The sequence below is a fragment of the Carassius gibelio genome, chromosome B15 (genome assembly GCF_023724105.1).
Source record: "Carassius gibelio isolate Cgi1373 ecotype wild population from Czech Republic chromosome B15, carGib1.2-hapl.c, whole genome shotgun sequence".
Classification (NCBI taxonomy): domain Eukaryota; kingdom Metazoa; phylum Chordata; class Actinopteri; order Cypriniformes; family Cyprinidae; genus Carassius; species Carassius gibelio.
In genome coordinates, this window is record NC_068410.1 from 17,977,225 (window position 1) to 17,998,007 (window position 20,783).

A 20,783-nucleotide genomic window follows, 5' to 3' on the forward strand; every position below is an offset into this window, starting at 1 on the left:
CTGGTGATCAAGTGACGCCTTGGGCTGTGAGGTTTTGCTCTCCGTAAAAAAGGGGGTGCAGAGGAGTGCCAGAGCAGCATGCAATTTAATTTGCGAACCACCCCTCAGATGCTGCCGAACAATGCTGGCCAGAGTCATCTCAGCGATGCAGCATGGCTCAGCTGGTCAAAGAGCTTGCCTTGCAAACAGGTGATCCTTGGTTTAGGACTGCTGCAAGCCTGGAAGGAGCTACTGCACGTGGGGCAGAGTGTAGCGCATTGGGCTTTTAGTCTCCGGTGTGAGGACATATAAAGTTTGTGGGTTCGAGTCAAAACAGATTGGTGACTTCTTGCCTTTTGTTTATCATTAAATTGCACGCTTATGCCCTCTGGCAACAGAAAGTTGTGAAAAATCTCATAAGCTGACCAGCACGTGGACCTTTGTCCTCACCGCTGGATGTTTTGATCAACTAGGTCACCCTCCCAGAGCTGTAGGGCTAGGCTTGGCGCCGTGGCTTAGTTGGTTAAAGCGTCTGTCTCGTAAACAGGAGATCCTGGGTTCAAATCCCAGCGGTGCCTTTAGCGTCCCCTGTGTGCCTCAAGCGTGTGCTTTTCTGAGATCGGACTGCAAACAGGGATAGCAAAGGCAGCAGGCGATTGCATTTCCAAACCAGATCCTGATAATGCTGATGATCTTTTGCACAGGTCAACACTTGCTGACAGGCTCTGTGGTACGATAGACAGAAAATTGGACTTCTAGACGGCCAGATGAGGCCATTCAAAGGTTAATTAATGGCTCTTGGCCAACAAACCCAGAGGCTAGCTGGCCACCCCCGAATCAGTTGTCAAAAACACTCTTTTAGGCTGTGCAGAGCCTGGCCGTTGGCCTCTTATCTGGATGCTTTAATCCTCTAAGTGCCCCTCCCTGAGAGAGTGTGTTCAGGTTGGCGCCGTGGCTTAGTTGCTTAAAGCTTGTGTAGTAAATAGGACATACTGAATTCAAATCCCAGCACTGTCTTTGCTGGTAATCAAACACCACCTTGGGTTGTATGGTTTTGCTTTGCGCAATCATGCGGTAAAGAGGAGCGTCAGAGCAACATGCGATTTCATTTGCCAACCACCCCTCAGCTGCTGCCGAACAATTCTGACCCAAGTCAACAATGCAGCAGGGCGCCGTGGCTTAGCTGGTCAACGCGCTTGTCTTGTAAACAGGAGATCCTGGGTTCGATTCCCAGCGGTGCCTTTTAACAGGTGGCTCTGCTATGTGGGTTCTTTCTGGGAAAGGAAGCCCTTACAGATACTCCGCTTTTCCAACCACATACCAATTGCAGAGACGCCCACATATCTTGTCCTTCCCGCTCCCAAAATGCCTGAACTCAATTCAACGCACTGGCACAGCCAGGAAAAAAAGCTCCTCACATGGCTCTGTGGCGCAATGGATAGTGCATTGGACTTCTAGACTGCCAGATGAGGCCATTCAAAGGTTGTGGGTTCGAGTCCCACCAGAGTCGTTGCTTTTGGCTTTCTGTTAATGGCGCTTGGCCAACAAACACATACGCTCTCTGGCCACCCCTCCAGACTTATAAAACTCTAAATCTCACTTTCTTGGCAAGTAAATGCAAGTTGGCGCCGTGGCTTAGTTGGTTAAAGCGCCTGTCTAGTAAACAGGAGATCCTGGGTTCGAATCCCAGCGGTGCCTTTGCTGGTGATCAAGTGACGCCTTGGGCTGTGAGGTTTTGCTCTCCGTAAAAAAGGGGGTGCAGAGGAGTGCCAGAGCAGCATGCAATTTAATTTGCGAACCACCCCTCAGATGCTGCCGAACAATGCTGGCCAGAGTCATCTCAGCGATGCAGCATGGCTCAGCTGGTCAAAGAGCTTGCCTTGCAAACAGGTGATCCTTGGTTTAGGACTGCTGCAAGCCTGGAAGGAGCTACTGCACGTGGGGCAGAGTGTAGCGCATTGGGCTTTTAGTCTCCGGTGTGAGGACATATAAAGTTTGTGGGTTCGAGTCAAAACAGATTGGTGACTTCTTGCCTTTTGTTTATCATTAAATTGCACGCTTATGCCCTCTGGCAACAGAAAGTTGTGAAAAATCTCATAAGCTGACCAGCACGTGGACCTTTGTCCTCACCGCTGGATGTTTTGATCAACTAGGTCACCCTCCCAGGGCTGTAGGGCTAGGCTTGGCGCCGTGGCTTAGTTGGTTAAAGCGTCTGTCTCGTAAACAGGAGATCCTGGGTTCAAATTCCAGCGGTGCCTTTAGCGTCCCCTGTGTGCCTCAAGCGCGTTCTTTTCTGAGATCGGACTGCAAACAGGGATAGCAAAGGCAGCAGGCGATTGCATTTCCAAACCAGATCCTGATAATGCTGACGCTCTTTTGAACAGGTCAACACTTGCTGACAGGCTCTGTGGTACAATAGATAGCAAACTGGACTTCTAGACGGCCAGATGAGGCCATTCAAAGGTTAATTAATGGCACTTGGCTAACAAACCCAGAGGCTAGCTGGCCACCCCCGAATCATTTGTCAAAAACACTCTTTTAGGCTGTGCAGAGCCTGGCCGTTGGCCTCTTATCTGGATGCTTAAATCCTCTAAGTGCCCCTCCCTGAGAGAGTGTGTGCAGGTTGGCGCCGTGGCTTAGTTGCTTAAAGCTTGTGTAGTAAATAGGACATACTGAATTCAAATCCCAGCACTGTCTTTGCTGGTAATCAAACACCACCTTGGGTTGTATGGTTTTGCTTTGCGCAATCATGCGGTAAAGAGGAGCGTCAGAGCAACATGCGATTTCATTTGCCAACCACCCCTCAGCTGCTGCCGAACAATTCTGACCCAAGTCAACAATGCAGCAGGGCGCCGTGGCTTAGCTGGTCAAAGCGCTTGTCTTGTAAACAGGCGATCCTGGGTTCGATTCCCAGCGGTGCCTTTTAACAGGTGGCTCTTCTATGTGGGTTCTTTCTGGGAAAGGAAGCCCTTACAGATACTCCGCTTTTCCAACCACATACCAATTGCAGAGACACCCACATATCTTGTCCTTCCCGCTCCCAAAATGCCTGAACTCAATTCAACGCACTGGCACAGCCAGGAAAAAAAGCTCCTCACATGGCTCTGTGGCGCAATGGATAGCGCATTGGACTTCTAGACTGCCAGATGAGGCCATTCAAAGGTTGTGGGTTCGAGTCCCACCAGAGTCGTTGCTTTTGGCTTTCTGTTAATGGCGCTTGGCCAACAAACACATACGCTCTCTGGCCACCCCTCCAGACTTATAAAACTCGAAATCTCACTTTCTTGGAAGCTACGTGCAAGTTGGCGCCGTGGCTTAGTTGGTTAAAGCGCCTGTCTAGTAAACAGGAGATCCTGGGTTCAAATCCCAGCGGTGCCTATGCTGGTGATCAAGTGACTCCTTGGGCTGTGAGGTTTTGCTCTCAAAAAGGGGGTGCAGAGGAGTGCCAGAGCAGCATGCAATTTAATTTGCTAACCACCCCTCAGATGCTGCCGAACAATGCTGGCCAGAGTCATCTCAGCGATGCAGCATGGCTCAACTGGTCAAAGAGCTTGCCTTGCAAACAGGTGATCCTTGGTTTAGGACTGCTGCAAGCCTGGAAGGAGCTACTGCACGTGGGGCAGAGTGTAGCGCATTGGGCTTTTAGTCTCCGGTGTGAGGACATATAAAGTTTGTGGGTTCGAGACAAAACAGATTGGTGACTTCTTGCCTTTTGTTTATCATTAAATTGCACGCTTATGCCCTCTGGCAACAGAAAGTTGTGAAAAATCTCATAAGCTGACCAGCACGTGGACCTTTGTCCTCACCTCTGGATGTTTTGATCAACTAGGTCACCCTCCCAGAGCTCTAGGGCTAGGCTTGGCGCCGTGGCTTAGTTGGTTAAAACGTCTGTCTCATAAACAGGAGATCCTGGGTTCAAATCCCAGCTGTGCCTTTAGCGTCCCCTGTGTGCCTCAAGCGCGTGCTTTTCTGAGATCGGACTGCAAACAGGGATAGCAAAGGCAGCAGGCGATTGCATTTCTAAACCAGATCCTGATAATGCTGACGATATCTTGCACGGGTCAACACTTGCTGACAGGCTCTGTGGTACGATAGACAGCAAATTGGGCTTCTAGACTGCCAGATGAGGCCATTCAAAGGTTAATTAATGGCACTTGGCCAACAAACCCAGAGGCTAGCCAAACCCAGAGGCTAGCTGGCCACCCCCGAATCAGTTGTCAAAAACACTCTTTTAGGCTGTGCAGAGCCTGGCCGTTGGCCTCTTATCTGGATGCTTTAATCCTCTAAGTGCCCCTCCCTGAGAGAGTGTGTTCAGGTTGGCGCCGTGGCTTAGTTGCTTAAAGCTTGTGTAGTAAATAGGACATACTGAATTCAAATCCCAGCACTGTCTTTGCTGGTAATCAAACACCACCTTGGGTTGTATGGTTTTGCTTTGCGCAATCATGCGGTAAAGAGGAGCGTCAGAGCAACATGCGATTTCATTTGCCAACCACCCCTCAGCTGCTGCCGAACAATTCTGACCCAAGTCAACAATGCAGCAGGGCGCCGTGGCTTAGCTGGTCAAAGCGCTTGTCTTGTAAACAGGCGATCCTGGGTTCGATTCCCAGCGGTGCCTTTTAACAGGTGGCTCTGCTATGTGGGTTCTTTCTGGGAAAGGAAGCCCTTACAGATACTCCGCTTTTCCAACCACATACCAATTGCAGAGACGCCCACATATCTTGTCCTTCCCGCTCCCAAAATGCCTGAACTCAATTCAACGCACTGGCACAGCCAGGAAAAAAAGCTCCTCACATGGCTCTGTGGCGCAATGGATAGCGCATTGGACTTCTAGACTGCCAGATGAGGCCATTCAAAGGTTTTGGGTTCGAGTCCCACCAGAGTCGTTGCTTTTGGCTTTCTGTTAATGGCGCTTGGCCAACAAACACATACGCTCTCTGGCCACCCCTCCAGACTTATAAAACTCGAAATCTCACTTTCTTGGAAGCTACGTGCAAGTTGGCGCCGTGGCTTAGTTGGTTAAAGCGCCTGTCTAGTAAACAGGAGATCCTGGGTTCGAATCCCAGCGGTGCCTATGCTGGTGATCAAGTGACGCCTTGGGCTGTGAGGTTTTGCTCTCCGTAAAAAAGGGGGTGCAGAGGAGTGCCAGAGCAGCATGCAATTTAATTTGCGAACCACCCCTCAGATGCTGCCGAACAATGCTGGCCAGAGTCATCTCAGCGATGCAGCATGGCTCAGCTGGTCAAAGAGCTTGCCTTGCAAACAGGTGATCCTTGGTTTAGTAATGCTGCAAGCCTGGAAGGAGCTACTGCACGTGGGGCAGAGTGTAGCGCATTGGGCTTTTAGTCTCCGGTGTGAGGACATATAAAGTTTGTGGGTTCGAGTCAAAACAGTTTGGTGACTTCTTGCCTTTTGTTTATCATTAAATTGCACGCTTATGCCCTCTGGCAACAGAAAGTTGTGAAAAATCTCATAAGCTGACCAGCACGTGGACCTTTGTCCTCACCGCTGGATGTTTTGATCAACTAGTTCACCCTCCCAGAGCTGAAGGGCTAGGCTTGGCGCCGTGGCTTAGTTGGTTAAAGCCTCTATCTCGTAAACAGGAGATCCTGGATTCAAATCCCAGCGGTGCCTTTAGCGTCCCCTGTGTGCCTCAAGCGCGTGCTTTTCTGAGATCGGACTGCAAACAGGGATAGCAAAGGCAGCAGGCGATTGCATTTCCAAACCAGAATCTGATAATGCTGACGATCTTTTGCACAGGTCAACACTTGCTGACAGGCTCTGTGGTACGATAGACAGCAAATTGGACTTCTAGACTGCCAGATGAGGCCATTCAAAGGTTAATTAATGGCACTTGGCCAACAAACCCAGAGGCTAGCCAAACCCAGAGGCTAGCTGGCCACCCCCGAATCAGTTGTCAAAAACACTCTTTTAGGCTGTGCAGAGCCTGGCCGTTGGCCTCTTATCTGGATGCTTTAATCCTTTAAGTGCCCCTCCCTGAGAGAGTGTGTTCAGGTTGGCGCGGTGGCTTAGTTGCTTAAAGCTTGTGTAGTAAATAGGACATACTGAATTCAAATCCCAGCACTGTCTTTGCTGGTAATCAAACACCACCTTGGGTTGTATGGTTTTGCTTTGCGCAATCATGCGGTAAAGAGGAGCGTCAGAGCAACATGCGATTTCATTTGCCAACCACCCCTCAGCTGCTGCCGAACAATTCTGACCCAAGTCAACAATGCAGCAGGGCGCCGTGGCTTAGCTGGTCAAAGCGCTTGTCTTGTAAACAGGAGATCCTGGGTTCGATTCCCAGCGGTGCCTTTTAACAGGTGGCTCTGCTATGTGGGTTATTTCTGGGAAAGGAAGCCCTTACAGATACTCCGCTTTTCCAACCACATATCAATTGCAGAGACACCCACATATCTTGTCCTTCCCGCTCCCAAAATGCCTGAACTCAATTCAACGCACTGGCACAGCCAGGAAAAAAAGCACCTCACATGGCTCTGTGGCACAATGGATAGCGCATTGGACTTCTAGACTGCCAGATGAGGTCATTCAAAGGTTGTGGGTTCGAGTCCCACCAGAGTCGTTGCTTTTGGCTTTCTGTTAATGGCGCTTGGCCAACAAACACATACGCTCTCTGGCCACCCCTCCAGACTTATAAAACTCGAAATCTCACTTTCTTGGAAGCTACGTGCAAGTTGGCGCCGTGGCTTAGTTGGTTAAAGCGCCTGTCTAGTAAACAGGAGATCCTGGGTTCGAATCCCAGCGGTGCCTATGCTGGTGATCAAGTGACGCCTTGGGCTGTGAGGTTTTGCTCTCCGTAAAAAAGGGGGTGCAGAGGAGTGCCAGAGCAGCATGCAATTTAATTTGCGAACCACCCCTCAGATGCTGCCGAACAATGCTGGCCAGAGTCATCTCAGCGATGCAGCATGGCTCAGCTGGTCAAAGAGCTTGCCTTGCAAACAGGTGATCCTTGGTTTAGGACTGCTGCAAGCCTGGAAGGAGCTACTGCACGTGGGGCAGAGTGTAGCGCATTGGGCTTTTAGTCTCCGGTGTGAGGACATATAAAGTTTGTGGGTTCGAGTCAAAACAGATTGGTGACTTCTTGCCTTTTGTTTATCATTAAATTGCACGCTTATGCCCTCTGGCAACAGAAAGTTGTGAAAAATCTCATAAGCTGACCAGCACGTGGACCTTTGTCCTCACCGCTGGATGTTTTGATCAACTAGGTCACCCTCCCAGAGCTGTAGGGCTAGGCTTGGCGCCGTGGCTTAGTTGGTTAAAGCGTCTGTCTCGTAAACAGGAGATCCTGGGTTCAAATCCCAGCGGTGCCTTTAGCGTCCCCTGTGTGCCTCAAGCGTGTGCTTTTCTGAGATCGGACTGCAAACAGGGATAGCAAAGGCAGCAGGCGATTGCATTTCCAAACCAGATCCTGATAATGCTGATGATCTTTTGCACAGGTCAACACTTGCTGACAGGCTCTGTGGTACGATAGACAGAAAATTGGACTTCTAGACGGCCAGATGAGGCCATTCAAAGGTTAATTAATGGCTCTTGGCCAACAAACCCAGAGGCTAGCTGGCCACCCCCGAATCAGTTGTCAAAAACACTCTTTTAGGCTGTGCAGAGCCTGGCCGTTGGCCTCTTATCTGGATGCTTTAATCCTCTAAGTGCCCCTCCCTGAGAGAGTGTGTTCAGGTTGGCGCCGTGGCTTAGTTGCTTAAAGCTTGTGTAGTAAATAGGACATACTGAATTCAAATCCCAGCACTGTCTTTGCTGGTAATCAAACACCACCTTGGGTTGTATGGTTTTGCTTTGCGCAATCATGCGGTAAAGAGGAGCGTCAGAGCAACATGCGATTTCATTTGCCAACCACCCCTCAGCTGCTGCCGAACAATTCTGACCCAAGTCAACAATGCAGCAGGGCGCCGTGGCTTAGCTGGTCAACGCGCTTGTCTTGTAAACAGGAGATCCTGGGTTCGATTCCCAGCGGTGCCTTTTAACAGGTGGCTCTGCTATGTGGGTTCTTTCTGGGAAAGGAAGCCCTTACAGATACTCCGCTTTTCCAACCACATACCAATTGCAGAGACGCCCACATATCTTGTCCTTCCCGCTCCCAAAATGCCTGAACTCAATTCAACGCACTGGCACAGCCAGGAAAAAAAGCTCCTCACATGGCTCTGTGGCGCAATGGATAGTGCATTGGACTTCTAGACTGCCAGATGAGGCCATTCAAAGGTTGTGGGTTCGAGTCCCACCAGAGTCGTTGCTTTTGGCTTTCTGTTAATGGCGCTTGGCCAACAAACACATACGCTCTCTGGCCACCCCTCCAGACTTATAAAACTCGAAATCTCACTTTCTTGGAAGCTACGTGCAAGTTGGCGCCGTGGCTTAGTTGGTTAAAGCGCCTGTCTAGTAAACAGGAGATCCTGGGTTCGAATCCCAGCGGTGCCTATGCTGGTGATCAAGTGACGCCTTGGGCTGTGAGGTTTTGCTCTCCGTAAAAAAGGGGGTGCAGAGGAGTGCCAGAGCAGCATGCAATTTAATTTGCGAACCACCCCTCAGATGCTGCCGAACAATGCTGGCCAGAGTCATCTCAGCGATGCAGCATGGCTCAGCTGGTCAAAGAGCTTGCCTTGCAAACAGGTGATCCTTGGTTTAGTACTGCTGCAAGCCTGGAAGGAGCTACTGCACGTGGGGCAGAGTGTAGCGCATTGGGCTTTTAGTCTCCGGTGTGAGGACATATAAAGTTTGTGGGTTCGAGTCAAAACAGAATGGTGACTTCTTGCCTTTTGTTTATCATTAAATTGCACGCTTATGCCCTCTGGCAACAGAAAGTTGTGAAAAATCTCATAAGCTGACCAGCACGTGGACCTTTGTCCTCACCGCTGGATGTTTTGATCAACTAGTTCACCCTCCCAGAGCTGAAGGGCTAGGCTTGGCGCCGTGGCTTAGTTGGTTAAAGCATCTGTCTCGTAAACAGGAGATCCTGGATTCAAATCCCAGCGGTGCCTTTAGCGTCCCCTGTGTGCCTCAAGCGCGTGCTTTTCTGAGATCGGACTGCAAACAGGGATAGCAAAGGCAGCAGGCGATTGCATTTCCAAACCAGAATCTGATAATGCTGACGATCTTTTGCACAGGTCAAAACTTTCTGACAGGCTCTGTTGTACGATAGACAGCAAATTGGACTTCTAGACTGCCAGATGAGGCCATTCAAAGGTTAATTAATGGCACTTGGCCAACAAACCCAGAGGCTAGCTGGCCACCCCCGAATCAGTTGTCAAAAACACTCTTTTAGGCTGTGCAGAGCCTGGCCGTTGGCCTCTTATCTGGATGCTTTAATCCTCTAAGTGCCCCTCCCTGAGAGAGTGTGTTCAGGTTGGCGCCGTGGCTTAGTTGCTTAAAGCTTATTTAGTAAATAGGACATACTGAATTCAAATCCCAGCACTGTCTTTGCTGGTAATCAAACACCACCTTGGGTTGTATGGTTTTGCTTTGCGCAATCATGCGGTAAAGAGGAGCGTCAGAGCAACATGCGATTTCATTTGCCAACCACCCCTCAGCTGCTGCCGAACAATTCTGACCCAAGTCAACAATGCAGCAGGGCGCCGTGGCTTAGCTGGTCAAAGCGCTTGTCTTGTAAACAGGCGATCCTGGGTTCCATTCCCAGCGGTGCCTTTTAACAGGTGGCTCTGCTATGTGGGTTCTTTCTGGGAAAGGAAGCCCTTACAGATACTCCGCTTTTCCAACCACATACCAATTGCAGAGACACCCACATATCTTGTCCTTCCCGCTCCCAAAATGCCTGAACTCAATTCAACGCACTGGCACAGCCAGGAAAAAAAGCTCCTCACATGGCTCTGTGGCGCAATGGATAGCGCATTGGACTTCTAGACTGCCAGATGAGGCCATTCAAAGGTTGTGGGTTCGAGTCCCACCAGAGTCGTTGCTTTTGGCTTTCTGTTAATGGCGCTTGGCCAACAAACACATACGCTCTCTGGCCACCCCTCCAGACTTATAAAACTCGAAATCTCACTTTCTTGGAAGCTACGTGCAAGTTGGCGCCGTGGCTTAGTTGGTTAAAGCGCCTGTCTAGTAAACAGGAGATCCTGGGTTCGAATCCCAGCGGTGCCTATGCTGGTGATCAAGTGATGCCTTGGGCTGTGAGGTTTTGCTCTCCGTAAAAAAGGGGGTGCAGAGGAGTGCCAGAGCAGCATGCAATTTAATTTGCGAACCACCCCTCAGATGCTGCCGAACAATGCTGGCCAGAGTCATATCAGCGATGCAGCATGGCTCAGCTGGTCAAAGAGCTTGCCTTGCAAACAGGTGATCCTTGGTTTAGTACTGCTGCAAGCCTGGAAGGAGCTACTGCACGTGGGGCAGAGTGTAGCGCATTGGGCTTTTAGTCTCCGGTGTGAGGACATATAAAGTTTGTGGGTTCGAGTCAAAACAGATTGGCGACTTCTTGCCTTTTGTTTATCATTAAATTGCACGCTTATGCCCTCTGGCAACAGAAAGTTGTGAAAAATCTCATAAGCTGACCAGCACGTGGACCTTTGTCCTCACCGCTGGATGTTTTGATCAACTAGGTCACCCTCCCAGAGCTGAAGGGCTAGGCTTGGTGCCATGGCTTAGTTGGTTAAAGCGCCTGTCTAGTAAACAGGAGATCCTGGGTTCAAATCCCAGCGGTGCCTATGCTGGTGATCAAGTGACTCCTTGGGCTGTGAGGTTTTGCTCTCAAAAAGGGGGTGCAGAGGAGTGCCAGAGCAGCATGCAATTTAATTTGCTAACCACCCCTCAGATGCTGCCGAACAATGCTGGCCAGAGTCATCTCAGCGATGCAGCATGGCTCAACTGGTCAAAGAGCTTGCCTTGCAAACAGGTGATCCTTGGTTTAGGACTGCTGCAAGCCTGGAAGGAGCTACTGCACGTGGGGCAGAGTGTAGCGCATTGGGCTTTTAGTCTCCGGTGTGAGGACATATAAAGTTTGTGGGTTCGAGACAAAAAAGATTGGTGACTTCTTGCCTTTTGTTTATCATTAAATTGCACGCTTATGCCCTCTGGCAACAGAAAGTTGTGAAAAATCTCATAAGCTGACCAGCACGTGGACCTTTGTCCTCACCGCTGGATGTTTTGATCAACTAGATCACCCTCCCAGAGCTGTAGGGCTAGGCTTGGCGCCGTGGCTTAGTTGGTTAAAGCGTCTGTCTCGTAAACAGGAGATCCTGGGTTCAAATCCCAGCGGTGCCTTTAGCGTCCCCTGTGTGCCTCAAGCACGTGCTTTTCTGAGATCGGACTGCAAACAGGGATAGCAAAGGCAGCAGGCGATTGCATTTCCAAAATAGATCCTGATAATGCTGACGATCTTTTGCACAGGTCAACACTTGCTGACAGGCTCTGTGGTACGATAGACAGCAAATTGGACTTCTAGACTGCCAGATGAGGCCATTCAAAGGTTAATTAATGGCACTTGGCCAACAAACCCAGAGGCTAGCTGGCCACCCCCGAATCAGTTGTCAAAAACACTCTTTTAGGCTGTGCAGAGCCTGGCCGTTGGCCTCTTATCTGGATGCTTTAATCCTCTAAGTGCCCCTCCCTGAGAGAGTGTGTTCAGGTTGGCGCCGTGGCTTAGTTGCTTAAAGCTTGTGTAGTAAATAGGACATACTGAATTCAAATCCCAGCACTGTCTTTGCTGGTAATCAAACACCACCTTGGGTTGTATGGTTTTGCTTTGCGCAATCATGCGGTAAAGAGGAGCGTCAGAGCAACATGCGATTTCATTTGCCAACCACCCCTCAGCTGCTGCCGAACAATTCTGACCCAAGTCAACAATGCAGCAGGGCGCCGTGGCTTAGCTGGTCAAAGCGCTTGTCTTGTAAACAGGCGATCCTGGGTTCGATTCCCAGCGGTGCCTTTTAACAGGTGGCTCTGCTATGTGGGTTCTTTCTGGGAAAGGAAGCCCTTACAGATACTCCGCTTTTCCAACCACATACCAATTGCAGAGACACCCACATATCTTGTCCTTCCCGCTCCCAAAATGCCTGAACTCAATTCAACGCACTGGCACAGCCAGGAAAAAAAGCTCCTCACATGGCTCTGTGGCGCAATGGATAGCGCATTGGACTTCTAGACTGCCAGATGAGGCCATTCAAAGGTTGTGGGTTCGAGTCCCACCAGAGTCGTTGCTTTTGGCTTTCTGTTAATGGCGCTTGGCCAACAAACACATGCGCTCTCTGGCCACCCCTCCAGACTTATAAAACTCGAAATCTCACTTTCTTGGAAGCTACGTGCAAGTTGGCGCCGTGGCTTAGTTGGTTAAAGTGCCTGTCTAGTAAACAGGAGATCCTGGGTTCGAATCCCAGCGGTGCCTATGCTGGTGATCAAGTGACGCCTTGGGCTGTGAGGTTTTGCTCTCCGTAAAAAAGGGGTGCAGAGGAGTGCCAGAGCAGCATGCAATTTAATTTGCGAACCACCCCTCAGATGCTGCCGAACAATGCTGGCCAGAGTCATCTCAGCGATGCAGCATGGCTCAGCTGGTCAAAGAGCTTGCCTTGCAAACATGTGATCCTTGGTTTAGGACTGCTGCAAGCCTGGAAGGAGCTACTGCACTTGGGGCAGAGTGTAGCGCATTGGGCTTTTAGTCTCCGGTGTGAGGACATATAAAGTTTGTGGGTTCGAGTCAAAACAGATTGGTGACTTCTTGCCTTTTGTTTATCATTAAATTGCACGCTTATGCCCTCTGGCAACAGAAAGTTGTGAAAAATCTCATAAGCTGACCAGCACGTGGACCTTTGTCCTCACCGCTGGATGTTTTGATCAACTAGGTCACCCTCCCAGAGCTGTAGGGCTAGGCTTGGCGCCGTGGCTTAGTTGGTTAAAGCGTCTGTCTCGTAAATAGGAGATCCTGGGTTCAAATCCCAGCGGTGCCTTTAGCGTCCCCTGTGTGCCTCAAGCACGTGCTTTTCTGAGATCGGACTGCAAACAGGGATAGCAAAGGCAGCAGGCGATTGCATTTCCAAACCAGATCCTGATAATGCTGACGATCTTTTGCACAGGTCAACACTTGCTGACAGGCTCTGTGGTACGATAGACAGAAAATTGGACTTCTAGACTGCCAGATGAGGCCATTCAAAGGTTAATTAATGGCACTTGGCCAACAAACCCAGAGGCTAGCTGGCCACCCCCGAATCAGTTGTCAAAAACACTCTTTTAGGCTGTGCAGAGCCTGGCCGTTGGCCTCTTATCTGGATGCTTTAATCCTCTAAGTGCCCCTCCCTGAGAGAGTGTGTTCAGTTTGGCGCCGTGGCTTAGTTGATTAAAGCTTGTGTAGTAAATAGGACATACTGAATTCAAATCCCAGCACTGTCTTTGCTGGTAATCAAACACCACCTTGGGTTGTATGGTTTTGCTTTGCGCAATCATGCGGTAAAGAGGAGCGTCAGAGCAACATGCGATTTCATTTGCCAACCAAAAAAGCTCCTCACATGGCTCTGTGGCACAATGGATAGCGCATTGGACTTCTAGACTGCCAGATGAGGCCATTCAAAGGTTGTGGGTTCGAGTCCCACCAGAGTCGTTGCTTTTGGCTTTCTGTTAATGGCGCTTGGCCAACAAACACATACGCTCTCTGGCCACCCCTCCAGACTTATAAAACTCGAAATCTCACTTTCTTGGAAGCTACATGCAAGTTGGCGCCGTGGCTTAGTTGGTTAAAGCGCCTGTCTAGTAAACAGGAGATCCTGGGTTCGAATCCCAGCGGTGCCTATGCTGGTGATCAAGTGACGCCTTGGGCTGTGAGGTTTTGCTCTCCGTAAAAAAGGGGGTGCAGAGGAGTGCCAGAGCAGCATGCAATTTAATTTGCGAACCATCCCTCAGATGCTGCCGAACAATGCTGGCCAGAGTCATCTCAGCGATGCAGCATGGCTCAGCTGGTCAAAGAGCTTGCCTTGCAAACAGGTGATCCTTGGTTTAGGACTGCTGCAAGCCTGGAAGGAGCTACTGCACGTGGGGCAGAGTGTAGCGCATTGGGCTTTTAGTCTCCGGTGTGAGGACATATAAAGTTTGTGGGTTCGAGTCAAAACAGATTGGTGACTTCTTGCCTTTTGTTTATCATTAAATTGCACGCTTATGCCCTCTGGCAACAGAAAGTTGTGAAAAATCTCATAAGCTGACCAGCACGTGGACCTTTGTCCTCACCGCTGGATGTTTTGATCAACTAGGTCACCCTCCCAGAGCTGTAGGGCTAGGCTAGGCGCCGTGGCTTAGTTGGTTAAAGCGTCTGTCTCGTAAACAAGAGATCCTGGGTTCAAATCCCAGCGGTGCCTTTAGCGTCCCCTGTGTGCCTCAAGCGCGTGCTTTTCTGAGATCGGACTGCAAACAGGGATAGCAAAGGCAGCAGGCGATTGCATTTCCAAACCAGATCCTGATAATGCTGACGATCTTTTGCACAGGTCAACACTTGCTGACAGGCTCTGTGGTACGATAGACAGAAAATTGGACTTCTAGACTGCCAGATGAGGCCATTCAAAGGTTAATTAATGGCACTTGGCCAACAAACCCAGAGGCTAGCTGGCCACCCCCGAATCAGTTGTCAAAAACACTCTTTTAGGCTGTGCAGAGCCTGGCCGTTGGCCTCTTATCTGGGTGCTTTAATCCTCTAAGTGCCCCTCCCTGAGAGAGTGTGTTCAGGTTGGCGCCGTGGCTTAGTTGCTTAAAGCTTGTGTAGTAAATAGGACATACTGGGTTCGAGTCCCACCAGAGTCGTTGCTTTTGGCTTTCTGTTAATGGCGCTTGGCCAACAAACACATGCGCTCTCTGGCCACCCCTCCAGACTTATAAAACTCGAAATCTCACTTTCTTGGAAGCTACGTGCAAGTTGGCGCCGTGGCTTAGTTGGATAAAGTGCCTGTCTAGTAAACAGGAGATCCTGGGTTCGAATCCCAGCGGTGCCTATGCTGGTGATCAAGTGACGCCTTGGGCTGTGAGGTTTTGCTCTCCGTAAAAAAGGGGTGCAGAGGAGTGCCAGAGCAGCATGCAATTTAATTTGCGAACCACCCCTCAGATGCTGCCGTACAATGCTGGCCAGAGTCATCTCAGCGATGCAGCATGGCTCAGCTGGTCAAAGAGCTTGCCTTGCAAACATGTGATCCTTGGTTTAGGACTGCTGCAAGCCTGGAAGGAGCTACTGCACGTGGGGCAGAGTGTAGCGCATTGGGCTTTTAGTCTCTGGTGTGAGGACATATAAAGTTTGTGGGTTCGAGTCAAAACAGATTGGTGACTTCTTGCCTTTTGTTTATCATTAAATTGCACGCTTATGCCCTCTGGCAACAGAAAGTTGTGAAAAATCTCATAAGCTGACCAGCACGTGGACCTTTGTCCTCACCGCTGGATGTTTTGATCAACTAGGTCACCCTCCCAGAGCTGTAGGGCTAGGCTTGGCGCCGTGGCTTAGTTGGTTAAAGCGTCTGTCTCGTAAATAGGAGATCCTGGGTTCAAATCCCAGCGGTGCCTTTAGCGTCCCCTGTGTGCCTCAAGCACGTGCTTTTCTGAGATCGGACTGCAAACAGGGATAGCAAAGGCAGCAGGCGATTGCATTTCCAAACCAGATCCTGATAATGCTGACGATCTTTTGCACAGGTCAACACTTGCTGACAGGCTCTGTGGTACGATAGACAGCAAATTGGACTTCTAGACTGCCAGATGAGGCCATTCAAAGGTTAATTAATGGCACTTGGCCAACAAACCCAGAGGCTAGCCAAACCCAGAGGCTAGCTGGCCACCCCCGAATCAGTTGTCAAAAACACTCTTTTAGGCTGTGCAGAGCCTGGCCGTTGGCCTCTTATCTGGATGCTTTAATCCTCTAAGTGCCCCTCCCTGAGAGAGTGTGTTCAGGTTGGCGCCGTGGCTTAGTTGCTTAAAGCTTGTGTAGTAAATAGGACATACTGAATTCAAATCCCAGCACTGTCTTTGCTGGTAATCAAACACCACCTTGGGTTGTATGGTTTTGCTTTGCGCAATCATGCGGTAAAGAGGAGCGTCAGAGCAACATGCGATTTCATTTGCCAACCACCCCTCAGCTGCTGCCGAACAATTCTGACCCAAGTCAACAATGCAGCAGGGCGCCGTGGCTTAGCTGGTCAAAGCGCTTGTCTTGTAAACAGGAGATCCTGGGTTCGATTCCCAGCGGTGCCTTTTAACAGGTGGCTCTGCTATGTGGGTTCTTTCTGGGAAAGGAAGCCCTTACAGATACTCCGCTTTTCCAACCACATACCAATTGCAGAGACACCCACATATCTTGTCCTTCCCGCTCCCAAAATGCCTGAACTCAATTCAACGCACTGGCACAGCCAGGAAAAAAAGCACCTCACATGGCTCTGTGGCACAATGGATAGCGCATTGGACTTCTAGACTGCCAGATGAGGTCATTCAAAGGTTTTGGGTTCGAGTCCCACCAGAGTCGTTGCTTTTGGCTTTCTGTTAATGGCGCTTGGCCAACAAACACATACGCTCTCTGGCCACCCCTCCAGACTTATAAAACTCGAAATCTCACTTTCTTGGAAGCTACGTGCAAGTTGGCGCCGTGGCTTAGTTGGTTAAAGCGCCTGTCTAGTAAACAGGAGATCCTGGGTTCGAATCCCAGCGGTGCCTATGCTGGTGATCAAGTGACGCCTTGGGCTGTGAGGTTTTGCTCTCCGTAAAAAAGGGGGTGCAGAGGAGTGCCAGAGCAGCATGCAATTTAATTTGCGAACCACCCCTCAGATGCTGCCGAACAATGCTGGCCAGAGTCATCTCAGCGATGCAGCATGGCTCAGCTGGTCAAAGAGCTTGCCTTGCAAACAGGTGATCCTTGGTTTAGGACTGCTGCAAGCCTGGAAGGAGCTACTGCACGTGGGGCAGAGTGTAGCGCATTGGGCTTTTAGTCTCCGGTGTGAGGACATATAAAGTTTGTGGGTTCGAGTCAAAACAGATTGGTGACTTCTTGCCTTTTGTTTATCATTAAATTGCACGCTTATGCCCTCTGGCAACAGAAAGTTGTGAAAAATCTCATAAGCTGACCAGCACGTGGACCTTTGTCCTCACCGCTGGATGTTTTGATCAACTAGGTCACCCTCCCAGAGCTGAAGGGCTAGGCTTGGCGCCGTGGCTTAGTTGGTTAAAGCGTCTGTCTCGTAAACAGGAGATCCTGGGTTCAAATCCCAGCGGTGCCTTTAGCGTCCCCTGTGTGCCTCAAGCGCGTGCTTTTCTGAGATCGGACTGCAAACAGGGATAGCAAAGGCAGCAGGCGATTGCATTTCCAAACCAGATCCTGATAATGCTGATGATCTTTTGCACAGGTCAACACTTGCTGACAGGCTCTGTGGTACGATAGACAGAAAATTGGACTTCTAGACTGCCAGATGAGGCCATTCAAAGGTTAATTAATGGCTCTTGGCCAACAAACCCAGAGGCTAGCTGGCCACCCCCGAATCAGTTGTCAAAAACACTCTTTTAGGCTGTGCAGAGCCTGGCCGTTGGCCTCTTATCTGGATGCTTTAATCCTCTAAGTGCCCCTCCCTGAGAGAGTGTGTTCAGGTTGGCGCCGTGGCTTAGTTGCTTAAAGCTTGTGTAGTAAATAGGACATACTGAATTCAAATCCCAGCACTGTCTTTGCTGGTAATCAAACACCACCTTGGGTTGTATGGTTTTGCTTTGCGTAATCATGCGGTAAAGAGGAGCGTCAGAGCAACATGCGATTTCATTTGCCAACCACCCCTCAGCTGCTGCCGAACAATTCTGACCCAAGTCAACAACGCAGCAGGGCGCCGTGGCTTAGCTGGTCAAAGCGCTTGTCTTGTAAACAGGCGATCCTGGGTTCGATTCCCAGCGGTGCCTTTTAACAGGTGGCTCTGCTATGTGGGTTCTTTCTGGGAAAGGAAGCCCTTACAGATACTCCGCTTTTCCAACCACATACCAATTGCAGAGACACCCACATATCTTGTCCTTCCCGCTCCCAAAATGCCTGAACTCAATTCAACGCACTGGCACAGCCAGGAAAAAAAGCTCCTCACATGGCTCTGTGGCGCAATGGATAGCGCATTGGACTTCTAGACTGCCAGATGAGGCCATTCAAAGGTTGTGGGTTCGAGTCCCACCAGAGTCGTTGCTTTTGGCTTTCTGTTAATGGCGCTTGGCCAACAAACACATACGCTCACTGGCCACCCCTCCAGACTTATAAAACTCGAAATCTCACTTTCTTGGAAGCTACGTGCAAGTTGGCGCCGTGGCTTAGTTGGTTAAAGCGCCTGTCTAGTAAACAGGAGATCCTGGGTTCGAATCCCAGCGGTGCCTATGCTGGTGATCAAGTGACGCCTTGGGCTGTGAGGTTTTGCTCTCCGTAAAAAAGGGGGTGCAGAGGAGTGCCAGAGCAGCATGCAATTTAATTTGCGAACCATCCCTCAGATGCTGCCGAACAATGCTGGCCAGAGTCATCTCAGCGATGCAGCATGGCTCAGCTGGTCAAAGAGCTTGCCTTGCAAACAGGTGATCCTTGGTTTAGGACTGCTGCAAGCCTGGAAGGAGCTACTGCACGTGGGGCAGAGTGTAGCGCATTGGGCTTTTAGTCTCCGGTGTGAGGACATATAAAGTTTGTGGGTTCGAGTCAAAACAGATTGGTGACTTCTTGCCTTTTGTTTATCATTAAATTGCACGCTTATGCCCTCTGGCAACAGAAAGTTGTGAAAAATCTCATAAGCTGACCAGCACGTGGACCTTTGTCCTCACCGCTGGATGTTTTGATCAACTAGGTCACCCTCCCAGAGCTGAAGGGCTAGGCTTGGCGCCGTGGCTTAGTTGGTTAAAGCATCTGTCTCGTAAACAGGAGATCCTGGGTTCAAATCCCAGCGGTGCCTTTAGCGTCCCCTGTGTGCCTCAAGCGCGTGCTTTTCTGAGATCGCACTGCAAACAGGGATAGCAAAGGCAGCAGGCGATTGCATTTCCAAACCAGAATCTGATAATGCTGACGAACTTTTGCACAGGTCAACACTTGCTGACAGGCTCTGTGGTACGATAGACAGCAAATTGGACTTCTAGACTGCCAGATGAGGCCATTCAAAGGTTAATTAATGGCACTTGGCCAACAAACCCAGAGGCTAACCAAACCCAGAGGCTAGCTGGCCACCCCCGAATCAGTTGTCAAAAACACTCTTTTAGGCTGTGCAGAGCCTGGCCGTTGGCCTCTTATCTGGATGCTTTAATCCTCTAAGTGCCCCTCCCTGAGAGAGTGTGTTCAGGTTGGCGCCGTGGCTTAGTTGCTTAAAGCTTGTGTAGTAAATAGGACATACTGAATTCAAATCCCAGCACTGTCTTTGCTGGTAATCAAACACCACCTTGGGTTGTATGGTTTTGCTTTGCGCAATCATGCGGTAAAGAGGAGCGTCAGAGCAACATGCGATTTCATTTGCCAACCACCCCTCAGCTGCTGCCGAACAATTCTGACCCAAGTCAACAATGCAGCAGGGCGCCGTGGCTTAGCTGGTCAAAGCGCTTGTCTTGTAAACAGGAGATCCTGGGTTCGATTCCCAGCGGTGCCTTTTAACAGGTGGCTCTGCTATGTGGGTTCTTTCTGGGAAAGGAAGCCCTTACAGATACTCCGCTTTTCCAACCACATACCAATTGCAGAGACACCCACATATCTTGTCCTTCCCGCTCCCAAAATGCCTGAACTCAATTCAATGCACTGGCACAGCCAGGAAAAAAAGCACCTCACATGGCTCTGTGGCACAATGGATAGCGCATTGGACTTCTAGACTGCCAGATGAGGTCATTCAAAGGTTGTGGGTTCGAGTCCCACCAGAGTCGTTGCTTTTGGCTTTCTGTTAATGGCGCTTGGCCAACAAACACATACGCTCTCTGGCCACCCCTCCAGACTTATAAAACTCGAAATCTCACTTTCTTGGAAGCTACGTGCAAGTTGGCGCCGTGGCTTAGTTGGTTAAAGCGCCTGTCTAGTAAACAGGAGATCCTGGGTTCGAATCCCAGCGGTGCCTATGCTGGTGATCAAGTGACGCCTTGGGCTGTGAGGTTTTGCTCTCCGTAAAAAAGGGGGTGCAGAGGAGTGCCAGAGCAGCATGCAATTTAATTTGCGAACCACCCCTCAGATGCTGCCGAACAATGCTGGCCAGAGTCATCTCAGCGATGCAGCATGGCTCAGCTGGTCAAAGAGCTTGCCTTGCAAACAGGTGATCCTTGGTTTAGGACTGCTGCAAGCCTGGAAGGAGCTACTGCACGTGGGGCAGAGTGTAGCGCATTGGGCTTTTAGTCTCCGGTGTGAGGACATATAAAGTTTGTGGGTTCGAGTCAAAACAGATTGGTGACTTCTTGCCTTGTGTTTATCATTAAATTGCACGCTTATGCCCTCTGGCAACAGAAAGTTGTGAAAAATCTCATAAGCTGACCAGCACGTGGACCTTTGTCCTCACCGCTGGATGTTTTGATCAACTAGGTCACCCTCCCAGAGCTGTAGGGCTAGGCTTGGCGCCGTGGCTTAGTTGGTTAAAGCGTCTGTCTCGTAAACAGGAGATCCTGGGTTCAAATCCCAGCGGTGCCTTTAGCGTCCCCTGTGTGCCTCAAGCGCGTGCTTTTCTGAGATCGGACTGCAAACAGGGATAGCAAAGGCAGCAGGCGATTGCATTTCCAAACCAGATCCTGATAATGCTGATGATCTTTTGCACAGGTCAACACTTGCTGACAGGCTCTGTGGTACGATAGACAGAAAATTGGACTTCTAGACTGCCAGATGAGGCCATTCAAAGGTTAATTAATGGCTCTTGGCC

At 50.1% G+C, this 20,783-nt stretch overlaps 45 non-coding genes across 45 annotated transcripts; all 45 read left to right on the forward strand.

Moving 5' to 3' along the window:
- The first annotated feature begins 483 nt into the window (after positions 1-483).
- On the forward strand, positions 484-557 carry trnat-cgu (transfer RNA threonine (anticodon CGU)). The gene has a single exon. It is a non-coding gene; the product is annotated as a tRNA-Thr (tRNA).
- Positions 558-1,147: 590 nt separating this feature from the next.
- On the forward strand, positions 1,148-1,221 carry trnat-ugu (transfer RNA threonine (anticodon UGU)). The gene has a single exon. It is a non-coding gene; the product is annotated as a tRNA-Thr (tRNA).
- A 178-nt stretch (positions 1,222-1,399) lies between these two features.
- On the forward strand, positions 1,400-1,489 carry trnar-ucu (transfer RNA arginine (anticodon UCU)). Its single transcript is given in 2 exon segments — positions 1,400-1,436; positions 1,454-1,489. It is a non-coding gene; the product is annotated as a tRNA-Arg (tRNA).
- Positions 1,490-1,603: 114 nt separating this feature from the next.
- On the forward strand, positions 1,604-1,677 carry trnat-agu (transfer RNA threonine (anticodon AGU)). Its single transcript has one exon. It is a non-coding gene; the product is annotated as a tRNA-Thr (tRNA).
- Positions 1,678-2,163: 486 nt separating this feature from the next.
- Positions 2,164-2,237, forward strand: trnat-cgu (transfer RNA threonine (anticodon CGU)). Its single transcript has one exon. It is a non-coding gene; the product is annotated as a tRNA-Thr (tRNA).
- A 590-nt stretch (positions 2,238-2,827) lies between these two features.
- trnat-ugu (transfer RNA threonine (anticodon UGU)) lies at positions 2,828-2,901 on the forward strand. Its single transcript has one exon. It is a non-coding gene; the product is annotated as a tRNA-Thr (tRNA).
- A 178-nt stretch (positions 2,902-3,079) lies between these two features.
- On the forward strand, positions 3,080-3,169 carry trnar-ucu (transfer RNA arginine (anticodon UCU)). Its single transcript is given in 2 exon segments — positions 3,080-3,116; positions 3,134-3,169. It is a non-coding gene; the product is annotated as a tRNA-Arg (tRNA).
- Positions 3,170-3,283: 114 nt separating this feature from the next.
- On the forward strand, positions 3,284-3,357 carry trnat-agu (transfer RNA threonine (anticodon AGU)). The gene has a single exon. It is a non-coding gene; the product is annotated as a tRNA-Thr (tRNA).
- A 1,163-nt stretch (positions 3,358-4,520) lies between these two features.
- On the forward strand, positions 4,521-4,594 carry trnat-ugu (transfer RNA threonine (anticodon UGU)). Its single transcript has one exon. It is a non-coding gene; the product is annotated as a tRNA-Thr (tRNA).
- Positions 4,595-4,772: 178 nt separating this feature from the next.
- trnar-ucu (transfer RNA arginine (anticodon UCU)) lies at positions 4,773-4,862 on the forward strand. Its single transcript is given in 2 exon segments — positions 4,773-4,809; positions 4,827-4,862. It is a non-coding gene; the product is annotated as a tRNA-Arg (tRNA).
- Positions 4,863-4,976: 114 nt separating this feature from the next.
- trnat-agu (transfer RNA threonine (anticodon AGU)) lies at positions 4,977-5,050 on the forward strand. The gene has a single exon. It is a non-coding gene; the product is annotated as a tRNA-Thr (tRNA).
- Positions 5,051-5,536: 486 nt separating this feature from the next.
- Positions 5,537-5,610, forward strand: trnat-cgu (transfer RNA threonine (anticodon CGU)). Its single transcript has one exon. It is a non-coding gene; the product is annotated as a tRNA-Thr (tRNA).
- A 607-nt stretch (positions 5,611-6,217) lies between these two features.
- trnat-ugu (transfer RNA threonine (anticodon UGU)) lies at positions 6,218-6,291 on the forward strand. Its single transcript has one exon. It is a non-coding gene; the product is annotated as a tRNA-Thr (tRNA).
- Positions 6,292-6,469: 178 nt separating this feature from the next.
- Positions 6,470-6,559, forward strand: trnar-ucu (transfer RNA arginine (anticodon UCU)). Its single transcript is given in 2 exon segments — positions 6,470-6,506; positions 6,524-6,559. It is a non-coding gene; the product is annotated as a tRNA-Arg (tRNA).
- A 114-nt stretch (positions 6,560-6,673) lies between these two features.
- trnat-agu (transfer RNA threonine (anticodon AGU)) lies at positions 6,674-6,747 on the forward strand. The gene has a single exon. It is a non-coding gene; the product is annotated as a tRNA-Thr (tRNA).
- A 486-nt stretch (positions 6,748-7,233) lies between these two features.
- On the forward strand, positions 7,234-7,307 carry trnat-cgu (transfer RNA threonine (anticodon CGU)). The gene has a single exon. It is a non-coding gene; the product is annotated as a tRNA-Thr (tRNA).
- Positions 7,308-7,897: 590 nt separating this feature from the next.
- On the forward strand, positions 7,898-7,971 carry trnat-ugu (transfer RNA threonine (anticodon UGU)). Its single transcript has one exon. It is a non-coding gene; the product is annotated as a tRNA-Thr (tRNA).
- A 178-nt stretch (positions 7,972-8,149) lies between these two features.
- Positions 8,150-8,239, forward strand: trnar-ucu (transfer RNA arginine (anticodon UCU)). The gene is given in 2 exon segments: positions 8,150-8,186; positions 8,204-8,239. It is a non-coding gene; the product is annotated as a tRNA-Arg (tRNA).
- Positions 8,240-8,353: 114 nt separating this feature from the next.
- On the forward strand, positions 8,354-8,427 carry trnat-agu (transfer RNA threonine (anticodon AGU)). The gene has a single exon. It is a non-coding gene; the product is annotated as a tRNA-Thr (tRNA).
- A 486-nt stretch (positions 8,428-8,913) lies between these two features.
- On the forward strand, positions 8,914-8,987 carry trnat-cgu (transfer RNA threonine (anticodon CGU)). Its single transcript has one exon. It is a non-coding gene; the product is annotated as a tRNA-Thr (tRNA).
- A 590-nt stretch (positions 8,988-9,577) lies between these two features.
- On the forward strand, positions 9,578-9,651 carry trnat-ugu (transfer RNA threonine (anticodon UGU)). Its single transcript has one exon. It is a non-coding gene; the product is annotated as a tRNA-Thr (tRNA).
- A 178-nt stretch (positions 9,652-9,829) lies between these two features.
- trnar-ucu (transfer RNA arginine (anticodon UCU)) lies at positions 9,830-9,919 on the forward strand. Its single transcript is given in 2 exon segments — positions 9,830-9,866; positions 9,884-9,919. It is a non-coding gene; the product is annotated as a tRNA-Arg (tRNA).
- A 114-nt stretch (positions 9,920-10,033) lies between these two features.
- trnat-agu (transfer RNA threonine (anticodon AGU)) lies at positions 10,034-10,107 on the forward strand. Its single transcript has one exon. It is a non-coding gene; the product is annotated as a tRNA-Thr (tRNA).
- A 486-nt stretch (positions 10,108-10,593) lies between these two features.
- On the forward strand, positions 10,594-10,667 carry trnat-agu (transfer RNA threonine (anticodon AGU)). The gene has a single exon. It is a non-coding gene; the product is annotated as a tRNA-Thr (tRNA).
- A 482-nt stretch (positions 10,668-11,149) lies between these two features.
- Positions 11,150-11,223, forward strand: trnat-cgu (transfer RNA threonine (anticodon CGU)). The gene has a single exon. It is a non-coding gene; the product is annotated as a tRNA-Thr (tRNA).
- Positions 11,224-11,813: 590 nt separating this feature from the next.
- Positions 11,814-11,887, forward strand: trnat-ugu (transfer RNA threonine (anticodon UGU)). Its single transcript has one exon. It is a non-coding gene; the product is annotated as a tRNA-Thr (tRNA).
- Positions 11,888-12,065: 178 nt separating this feature from the next.
- trnar-ucu (transfer RNA arginine (anticodon UCU)) lies at positions 12,066-12,155 on the forward strand. Its single transcript is given in 2 exon segments — positions 12,066-12,102; positions 12,120-12,155. It is a non-coding gene; the product is annotated as a tRNA-Arg (tRNA).
- Positions 12,156-12,269: 114 nt separating this feature from the next.
- trnat-agu (transfer RNA threonine (anticodon AGU)) lies at positions 12,270-12,343 on the forward strand. The gene has a single exon. It is a non-coding gene; the product is annotated as a tRNA-Thr (tRNA).
- A 485-nt stretch (positions 12,344-12,828) lies between these two features.
- On the forward strand, positions 12,829-12,902 carry trnat-cgu (transfer RNA threonine (anticodon CGU)). The gene has a single exon. It is a non-coding gene; the product is annotated as a tRNA-Thr (tRNA).
- A 557-nt stretch (positions 12,903-13,459) lies between these two features.
- trnar-ucu (transfer RNA arginine (anticodon UCU)) lies at positions 13,460-13,549 on the forward strand. The gene is given in 2 exon segments: positions 13,460-13,496; positions 13,514-13,549. It is a non-coding gene; the product is annotated as a tRNA-Arg (tRNA).
- A 114-nt stretch (positions 13,550-13,663) lies between these two features.
- Positions 13,664-13,737, forward strand: trnat-agu (transfer RNA threonine (anticodon AGU)). The gene has a single exon. It is a non-coding gene; the product is annotated as a tRNA-Thr (tRNA).
- Positions 13,738-14,223: 486 nt separating this feature from the next.
- Positions 14,224-14,297, forward strand: trnat-cgu (transfer RNA threonine (anticodon CGU)). Its single transcript has one exon. It is a non-coding gene; the product is annotated as a tRNA-Thr (tRNA).
- A 553-nt stretch (positions 14,298-14,850) lies between these two features.
- trnat-agu (transfer RNA threonine (anticodon AGU)) lies at positions 14,851-14,924 on the forward strand. The gene has a single exon. It is a non-coding gene; the product is annotated as a tRNA-Thr (tRNA).
- A 485-nt stretch (positions 14,925-15,409) lies between these two features.
- Positions 15,410-15,483, forward strand: trnat-cgu (transfer RNA threonine (anticodon CGU)). The gene has a single exon. It is a non-coding gene; the product is annotated as a tRNA-Thr (tRNA).
- Positions 15,484-16,090: 607 nt separating this feature from the next.
- Positions 16,091-16,164, forward strand: trnat-ugu (transfer RNA threonine (anticodon UGU)). The gene has a single exon. It is a non-coding gene; the product is annotated as a tRNA-Thr (tRNA).
- Positions 16,165-16,546: 382 nt separating this feature from the next.
- trnat-agu (transfer RNA threonine (anticodon AGU)) lies at positions 16,547-16,620 on the forward strand. The gene has a single exon. It is a non-coding gene; the product is annotated as a tRNA-Thr (tRNA).
- A 486-nt stretch (positions 16,621-17,106) lies between these two features.
- On the forward strand, positions 17,107-17,180 carry trnat-cgu (transfer RNA threonine (anticodon CGU)). The gene has a single exon. It is a non-coding gene; the product is annotated as a tRNA-Thr (tRNA).
- A 590-nt stretch (positions 17,181-17,770) lies between these two features.
- On the forward strand, positions 17,771-17,844 carry trnat-ugu (transfer RNA threonine (anticodon UGU)). Its single transcript has one exon. It is a non-coding gene; the product is annotated as a tRNA-Thr (tRNA).
- A 178-nt stretch (positions 17,845-18,022) lies between these two features.
- trnar-ucu (transfer RNA arginine (anticodon UCU)) lies at positions 18,023-18,112 on the forward strand. The gene is given in 2 exon segments: positions 18,023-18,059; positions 18,077-18,112. It is a non-coding gene; the product is annotated as a tRNA-Arg (tRNA).
- Positions 18,113-18,226: 114 nt separating this feature from the next.
- On the forward strand, positions 18,227-18,300 carry trnat-agu (transfer RNA threonine (anticodon AGU)). Its single transcript has one exon. It is a non-coding gene; the product is annotated as a tRNA-Thr (tRNA).
- A 486-nt stretch (positions 18,301-18,786) lies between these two features.
- trnat-cgu (transfer RNA threonine (anticodon CGU)) lies at positions 18,787-18,860 on the forward strand. Its single transcript has one exon. It is a non-coding gene; the product is annotated as a tRNA-Thr (tRNA).
- Positions 18,861-19,467: 607 nt separating this feature from the next.
- trnat-ugu (transfer RNA threonine (anticodon UGU)) lies at positions 19,468-19,541 on the forward strand. The gene has a single exon. It is a non-coding gene; the product is annotated as a tRNA-Thr (tRNA).
- A 178-nt stretch (positions 19,542-19,719) lies between these two features.
- On the forward strand, positions 19,720-19,809 carry trnar-ucu (transfer RNA arginine (anticodon UCU)). Its single transcript is given in 2 exon segments — positions 19,720-19,756; positions 19,774-19,809. It is a non-coding gene; the product is annotated as a tRNA-Arg (tRNA).
- A 114-nt stretch (positions 19,810-19,923) lies between these two features.
- On the forward strand, positions 19,924-19,997 carry trnat-agu (transfer RNA threonine (anticodon AGU)). Its single transcript has one exon. It is a non-coding gene; the product is annotated as a tRNA-Thr (tRNA).
- A 486-nt stretch (positions 19,998-20,483) lies between these two features.
- trnat-cgu (transfer RNA threonine (anticodon CGU)) lies at positions 20,484-20,557 on the forward strand. The gene has a single exon. It is a non-coding gene; the product is annotated as a tRNA-Thr (tRNA).
- The last annotated feature ends 226 nt before the right edge of the window (positions 20,558-20,783 follow it).